Genomic DNA, 8,218 nt, shown 5'->3' on the forward strand with positions numbered 1-8,218 from the left:
ATATAAATTCTTTAAACTATGATTTTCTAAATTAATTTCAAAATAAATGAAATTAATTATGTTGCTAATCAATTTTAATTAGGTTAAACTAGTGTAATTAACCTAGTACAGTCATTCAAATCAGGCAAATGGGCCTTCACAATTGGGGTGGTTTGTGTGAGGGAGTCTTTGGAGTTCGGTATGTCGTACCCACTTCTATGGCTCCCAACTCTCACCTGAGGCCCAAAGAGAGGAATTTAACCTTAATAAGAACAAGCTGTTATTAATTGAATAGGCCCAAAAACTAAATGGGCCTAAATAAATTCTATCGAAAACTATGATAATTTATTTAGCAACAACAACCTATATGTATCTATAATCAAATTAAACACATAGGCTCACACGGGCACACTTTGGATGGGTCACATCATGTTGCTAGGTCATACACGAGATGAAAGAAGATTGTAAATTATACATTACAAATTATTATCTTGACGAGGAGCCATCGAATCATTAGATCGGCAAAAAGTAACCATGGCTATTTGCAATCAAGTAATAATAGGTTTTAAAAACTTACATATAAGCTAAAACACATACTCCTGCAACAAGGTTAGCTGGATAGTTGGATGTAGGATTTATTTAATTTTAAATTAAATATTTAATTTCGAAAAATAATTAATTAAATAAATAAAATATTTATTTTTCGAAAATTTAAAAAAAAATTCAAAAAAAAATTTAAATTTAAAATTAAACCTACAATTTTTGAAAAATTAGGTTTCAACCAACCTAAATATCATTTCAAAAAATTTGCTAACTACTTTTAAATTTTAAATGTTATTTTATAAATAAAACTTAAATAAAATTAGAAAAGATAAATAAAATATCTTTTGATTTTAAATTTAATTTAAATAAATAAAATAACAAAATTTAAAAGTTAGCAAAATATCTTACATCTATTTAAAATTACATGATTATAAATATCTTATTTTAAATTTAAATAAGGTCAAAATATCTAAAAAGATTTAAAAAAAAATCTTAAAAGATGAGATATAATTAAAAATATCTTAAAAGATAAGATATCTTAAAAATATCTTAAAAGATTTTATAAATATCTTATAAAATCTGACCTTAAATTTAAAAAAAAATAAAATCAAATTTAAAAATAAGATAGATTTTTAAATAAGAAGATAGATACTAATTCTATTCAAATTCAAATTACACTAATATCTTGAATTAAATTTAAAAAATATTAAATTAATTCAAAATGATAATTAGAATTGAATTAGGAATAGTAATAGTATAAATACAAAACTATACAAAAAATTGGAAGTTAATTCCATGAAAAAGCATGAAAAATTGAAGAAAAACAAAAAATTTCGAAACTGTACGGACAGATTTGCGATCGCGAGGAAAATATCGGCACGAGATTTTTTTTCAAATCTTCAAAAAATCATAACTAATTCAAATAAAATCCAAATTAAGTTCTGTAAAAGGCTAACTTGCTTAATGTTTTCCATACTATCCAATAAAAATAATTCCAAAGATAAAATCGCAATTATTTTTCACGAAAATTTCACAAACATCAATCAATCATCAAATAACACTCAATACAACATGATACCATCCAAAGAACATACAAACAATCGTTTTAAAGTCCAAATTTCTTGCAAGTAAATCAATTACCATGGCTGCGAGGCCAGTTGTTGGAATTTATTTTACGAGGATCTTAGATCTACTCACAAGTATGTTTATTAACATCCTAAATAAGAACTTTCTAAAACGATGAAATAAACACATATAAAGTTTAGGAAACCTTACATTGGGTGCAGCGGAATAATATGACTCGTTCCGTTCAGATATCTAGCCCTTGATTCCTTTACGTAGAGCATTATCAATATCTGAACACGGATCTCTTTCTCGAATCTTTGATCTTTGAATCTCCTTTGCGATGATCTTTCTTCACGATCTTCCTCACTATGATTGAGGTATCACTTGATGTGTGTGGGCACTACTCTACTCACTAAGGATTTCGAAATTCTCAAGAGGGAAGAGAAGAAGTGACAGCTAAAGATAGGGAGAGAGAAGGCTCAGGTTTTTCTCTGAAGGAAAAATAGAAAATTTAAGTGTAAATTTCACGAAGCCTTCACTATCTGTTATAGCATTCCACTAGGGTTAGGTTTGAATTATTTGGCATTAAAATAATGAAAAAATCAGTTTAAATTTCCTACAAAAGTGGCTGGCCCTACACTTAGTGGATTGGGCCTTGCTTTTTGCAATTTTGCAATTTTAACACCTTTTGTATACGATTTTCTCAAAAACGCCAATTGTCTAATTCAACCATTTAAATGCCAATTCTAACTATTTAATAACTATAAATAATTATTAAATAATAGTGTCATTTATCATATTTATTAATTGAACCATACAAAGTATCATAATTAACAAATATGCCCCTATAAACTCTTTCTTTACAATTTCACCCTTACTTAGTGAAAAATTCACAAATAGACATAGTCTAATTTGAGAATTATAATTGATTAATCAAAACCAATTACATGAGTCTTACAAGCAATATTATCTCAACTAGTGGGGGGACCATGGGTCTATATAACCGAGCTTCCAATAAGTAGATCAAGAATTTAACACTAAAATTCACTAACTTATTAATTCTTCGTTGAATCCACGCATAGAACTTAGAATTGCACTCTCAGTATATAGAATGCTCTATATGTTCCACCATATAGACACATCATTAGTTATCCATTGTTATAATCCTAATTTGATCAATGATCCTCTATATGAATGATCTACCTTTGTAAAGGGATTAAATTACCGTTACACCCTACAATGTATTTATTCCTTAAAACACTTGACCCCGTATAAATGATATTTCAGCTTATGTGAAATGAGTACTCCACCATTTATGTTCGTTTGGTCAAGCTCGAAGGAGATCATCCTTTGCTTACTATTCGCCAGATAGAAGCTATAGATTCCATGTTTATGATAGCGCTCCCACTCAATTGAACTACCGTGTTCCCAAAATGTACGTATCACCCTGACCTAAAAGTAGGCTTAACTAACAAATCAAAGAACATGAATAGCCTTTCAAGATTGAGCCTAATCATAACAGGATTAAGATCATTTGATCTAGGATTAACTAGGCGATATTGACTTGAATAGATATTACGGTAAGTTTAATAAATCTAAGTCAAAGTTCAATATCGGTCCCTTCCAATGCATACTCCATGCATCCAACCTGAGCTTTACTTTAACCAATGCTCTGGAAAGAACATAGTATTTCTCCAAATACAAGTAAACTCTTGTTGTAGATTATCATATCAGTAAAACCCTGTGTCTGATAAATCTAGGAAACTTTATTCACATAGTCATGTTTACTTTCCAATGTGTTGACGGCACAATAAACAGGATCAAGTATGTGAAAATGGTTTCAGATGAATTTATACATTATGTACATATAATCATGAAATAAATCATGTGAACCATGCAACATTAAATGTTATTTCTGATCTATATTGATAAGTAAATCTGATTATATTGAAATGAGTTTTATTTAGGGCATAAAACCCAACAGTAATTCATGCTCCTCTTCTGATTGAGAGTACACGAGGATGTCGTCGATAAACACAATCACACAGATATCGAGGAAATCCTTGAATACTCTATTCATCAAATCCATGAATGCTGCAGGAGCATTGGTTAGTCTAAACGACATAAATAGGAATTCATAATGTCCATACCCAGTGCGGAAAGCCGTTTTTGGAATGTCCTCCTCTCGGATTCTTAACTGATGATAACCCGAACGGAGATCAATCTTAGAAAAGACCGTCTTCCCCTGAAGCTGATCGAACAAATCATCGATCCTAGGTAATGGATATTTATTCTTCACCGTCAGCTTGTTCAATTCCCTGTAGTCGATGCACATCCTCATAGTTCCATCTTTCTTCTTGACGAATAAAACTGGGGCTCCCCAAGGTGACACACTAGGCCGAATAAACCCTATGTCAAGCAACCCTTGGAGCTGAATCTTTAACTCCTTAAGTTCAGCTTGAGCCATTCTATATGGGGCTTTGGAAACTGGTTCCACCCCTTGTGCCAAATCTATCACGAAGTCAATCTCCTGCTGAGGTGGTAACCCTGGAAGTTCTTCGGGAAAAACATCCAAAAATTCCCGAACCACCTTGATGTCCTCTGGCCGAATGGTATCTGGCCGAGTGGTGTCCACCACCACGGCCAGAAACCCTAAGCATCCGCCATGTAACAATTCTCTAGCTGACATGGCCAAGATCACCGGGATCCGAGATCCCTGAACTGAACCAACAAACACAAATGGTTCTTCACTTTCCGATTGGAAGATCACCATCTTCCTTTTGCAATAAATACTCGCCGAATATTTAGACAGGAAATCCATTCCTAAAATAATATCGAATTCCACTAAACTCATCTCTATCAAGTCAGCACTTAACTCTCTACCATCTATCCTGATCGGCATAGACCTAATCCACCTGTTGGAGATAACCAACTCTCCGCCAGGTAATAGGGTTCCAAACCCTAATTCATAACTATCTTACGGTCTATCCAATTTAATAAAGACTCTGGCTGCCACATAAGAATGTGTAGCCCCAGAAACAAACAGCACTAAGTAAAGCGAGTTATTAACAGAAAGCTGACCTGTTACAACTGATGGGCTGGCATCTGCATCAGCCTGAGTGATGGCGAACTCTCGATGGAGTGGGTATCGCCGGAGCTCTCGATGCCTCTGAGCGGAGCTGGGGACAGTCCCTCTTGAAGTGTCCGGGCATGCCACAAAGAAAGCATCCCTGACCCTTGCACTCACCCCGATGGTGCCTTTTGCAGCTAGGGCACTCGGGATAGGAGAATCCGGTGTCAGTACCACTGGAACTACTACCTCTATTCTGGTTCCCTCAGAACCTCTTGTTCTGACTCGAGCCACCGGATGCAGTGGATGCTCTCTTCCTCTGATCCATGGCCGAACCACTACTCCCCCTGCTAAGGCCTGTTGCAGGAGGGGTAGGAGCCCCGCCACTCGCTGGAGTACTAGCTGACTCCGACATACACCCAACTGCGCCCTCAGCTCGCAATGCCTTCTCCACCATCTCAACATAGGTGGTCTTGTCGTCAGTGGTAATCATCAAATCGTGTTTAATCTTTGCATTTAACCCGTCTAGGTACTTCTCTTTCTTGCTGAAGTCGGTTGGCACAATTCCTGAGGCTAACCTCGCCAACCGGTCGAACTGAGTAGTATACTCGGTCACGCTCATGTTCTCTCGCTGGGTCAGGGGAGCGAACTCTTTCCTCTTGGTGCTTCTAACCGCCTCATTATAATACTTGGCGTTGAAGAGTTCCTGAAACCTTTCCCAGGTCATGGTGGTGACGTCATGAATCTGAGACACCATGTCCCACCAGACCAGAGCATCCTCCTGGAACTGGAAAGTGGCACACACCACTCTGTCATTACCGGTGACACCCATGAAGTTCAGGATCTTGGTAATCACCGTCAGCCACTACTCGGCCTTCATCACGTCTGGACCTCCCAAGAAAACTGGAGGTGCTTGCTTCCGGAACCGTTCATACAAAGGTTCCAATCGATTGGCCGCCACCACTAATACGGCCTGAGCAGCAGGGGCAGGTACCACTGAAACTACTGGCACCGGAACTGCAGGAGCACCCTGCTGTCTCAACCTCTGAATCTCGAGGTCTTGCTCTTCTATTCTGGCTTGCATTTCTGCAAACCTAACCTCCCAGTTCTGGGCTCCCAGATCGGCTGAGGGAGCCTGGGCAGCCTGTGGCGGGTTCTCATCACCCCAACCAAGAGCCCTGCCCCGGGGACCTCTACCTTGGCCCCTAATGTTAGGCTAAAATTAGTATAAGATTCAGGTCATATTTCGGTTAGTTTTCACTTTTTGTTTCTAGTTTTAGGGCTATATTACGCTTGATTCTTTTGTTTCAGGTCTTCGGGCATTTAAAGAAAGTATGTACAAGAATTGAGGAAAAATGGTGAAAGAATCGAGAAGAAAAACCAGAATTGGTGTCGCTGCCTATTCCCGTCGCGATGGGGAATTTGCCAGTTGCGACGGGAACTGGCAGAAAGTTTCAAAAATTCAAAGTTGAACTCCCGTCGCGACGGGGGCTTTGCCGGTCGCGACGGGGACCCTTATGACGGGATTTTTTGGCAATTTCGTAATTTCACGAATTTTAAAGATGAGAATTGGTTTAAATAGCAAGGGTTCGTGAAAATTAGAGAGTATTCAGAATTGGAACCCTAGATACAAAGGAGGAGGCTAGAAGAGCGGCTTGTGGCGACCCGAATCAATTGCTTCAACTAGTTCTTTCTCTTCTCTTTAATTTTTCTATGTTCTTTTCTATTTCAATGTTAATTATGGATTTGATTATGGATGTTTTGAACTAAACTCCTATCTAGGGAGAATGATGAATGTTGTTTAAGTTTTTCCTAGTTAATGAATAATTATCATTCCTTCATCTTGATTGTGAACACTATTCATATTTGTGTTTAATTTCCATGTGTAAGATTGATCACCTTTTACATGTTTTATGCTCTCAATTCGAAATCTGAAAAGTGAGAATTGAGAATGCTAAAATTGGATAGTCTAGGTTTTGATGTGAAACGAAAGTATTTACATAGCCTTTGTGACATTTAGATTATTGCTTAATGTTGATTTCATGTTAGTTTAATTAAGAGATTAATTAGAGAGCACGAGATTTAGAACCTAGAAGATCTGAAAAGAGTTAGGTTAATTTATAATCTGTCATTCACTTCAAGAGAAGGATAGCAATTAGACATTAACATTGGTAACTTAACAACAGGATTCGTCTCCCTATTCTCTCATCTTGATTAATATTCACTTGTTTCTTTAAGTTTCTTGAATTTCTTTCTTCCTTTTTCAATCATAAATACTTTTGATTTGCCAAATAGAATTATAAGTATAGTTTAGTAGTAATTAATCCAATTCTCTGTGGTTCGACCTCACTTGCGTGAGTATACTACTTGATTGCGTGCACTTGCGTAGTAATTAATAATTTTCGCAACAAGTTTTTGGCGCCGTTGCCGGGGAATTGTATAAAGATTAATATTACCCAAAATTATACTAACTTCTACTTTGGTATATTTTTCTCTTGCTGATTTTCTAACCTTTTTCTTGCAATATTTTCTTGATCTATTTCAGGAATCCTAAGTGTATGCACCGTCAAGGACAAGCAGTCATATTACCAGTTGATCCTGAAATCGAGAAAACTTCCAGGAGGAATCGAAAGAATAAGAGGCAAGAAAGAGTTTCAGCAACAGCTGAAACATCAGAAATCATGGCTGCCAATGTGAACAATAATGTTGGAAACAATGGGGGTAACAACGGGAATAATGGAGGCGCTGTGGAAGATCAAGCTAATGGCCGTAGCTTGAGAGATTACATTCTCCCAACTCTGACGGGAGTGCAGTCATGTATCAGGCCACCGGCAGTGGATGCAAACAACTTCGAGATTAAACCTGCCATCCTTCAAATGGTGCAGTCTTCAGTTCAGTTTGGTGGCCTCCCTTCTGAAGATCCTAATCTACATCTCTCTAACTTCATGGAACTTTGTGAAACTTTTAAAGTTAATGGAGTTAGCGATGATGCCATTCGACTGAGACTGTTTCCATTCTCGCTCAGAGAACGAGCTAAGAGTTGGTTGAACTCCTTGCCACCCAATTCTATTGCCACCTGGAATGATCTGGCAACCAAATTCTTGTCAAAGTTCTTTCCTCCAGCGAAGTCTGCAAAGCTGAGAGGAGAAATCAATAATTTCTGCCAACAAGATAATGAATCTCTCCATGAGGCTTGGGAGAGGTTTAAAGATCTGATCAGGAGGTGTCCTCATCATGGTATAGAGAAGTGGATGCTGGTTCACAACTTCTACAACGGGTTGGTTGGTAATACTAGAACTCTAATAGATGCAGCAGCGGGCGGAGCTTTTATGAGAAAGAGTGCTAATGAGGCGTATGATCTATTGGAGGAGATGGCTCTAAACAACCAGCAGTGGCCAACTGAAAGGAGTCAATCTAAGAAAGTAGCTGGTGTGTTAGAAGTTGATGCCATCACAAAGTTAACAGCTCAGGTTGAGGCATTGACAAAGCTAATTGCAGGGCAAGCTAAACAAGCCCAAATTGTTTGTGAGTTATGTGGAGGAAGTCATCACTTTTCGGAGT

General features: G+C 37.2%; 1 non-coding gene across 1 annotated transcript; it reads right to left on the reverse strand.

Moving 5' to 3' along the window:
- Window positions 1-7,791: 7,791 nt before the first annotated feature.
- Window positions 7,792-7,898, reverse strand: LOC115708423 (small nucleolar RNA R71). Its single transcript, XR_004009924.2, has one exon. It is a non-coding gene; the product is annotated as a small nucleolar RNA R71 (small nucleolar RNA).
- Window positions 7,899-8,218: the final 320 nt, after the last annotated feature.

The sequence above is a fragment of the Cannabis sativa genome, chromosome X, assembly GCF_029168945.1.
Source record: "Cannabis sativa cultivar Pink pepper isolate KNU-18-1 chromosome X, ASM2916894v1, whole genome shotgun sequence".
Classification (NCBI taxonomy): domain Eukaryota; kingdom Viridiplantae; phylum Streptophyta; class Magnoliopsida; order Rosales; family Cannabaceae; genus Cannabis; species Cannabis sativa.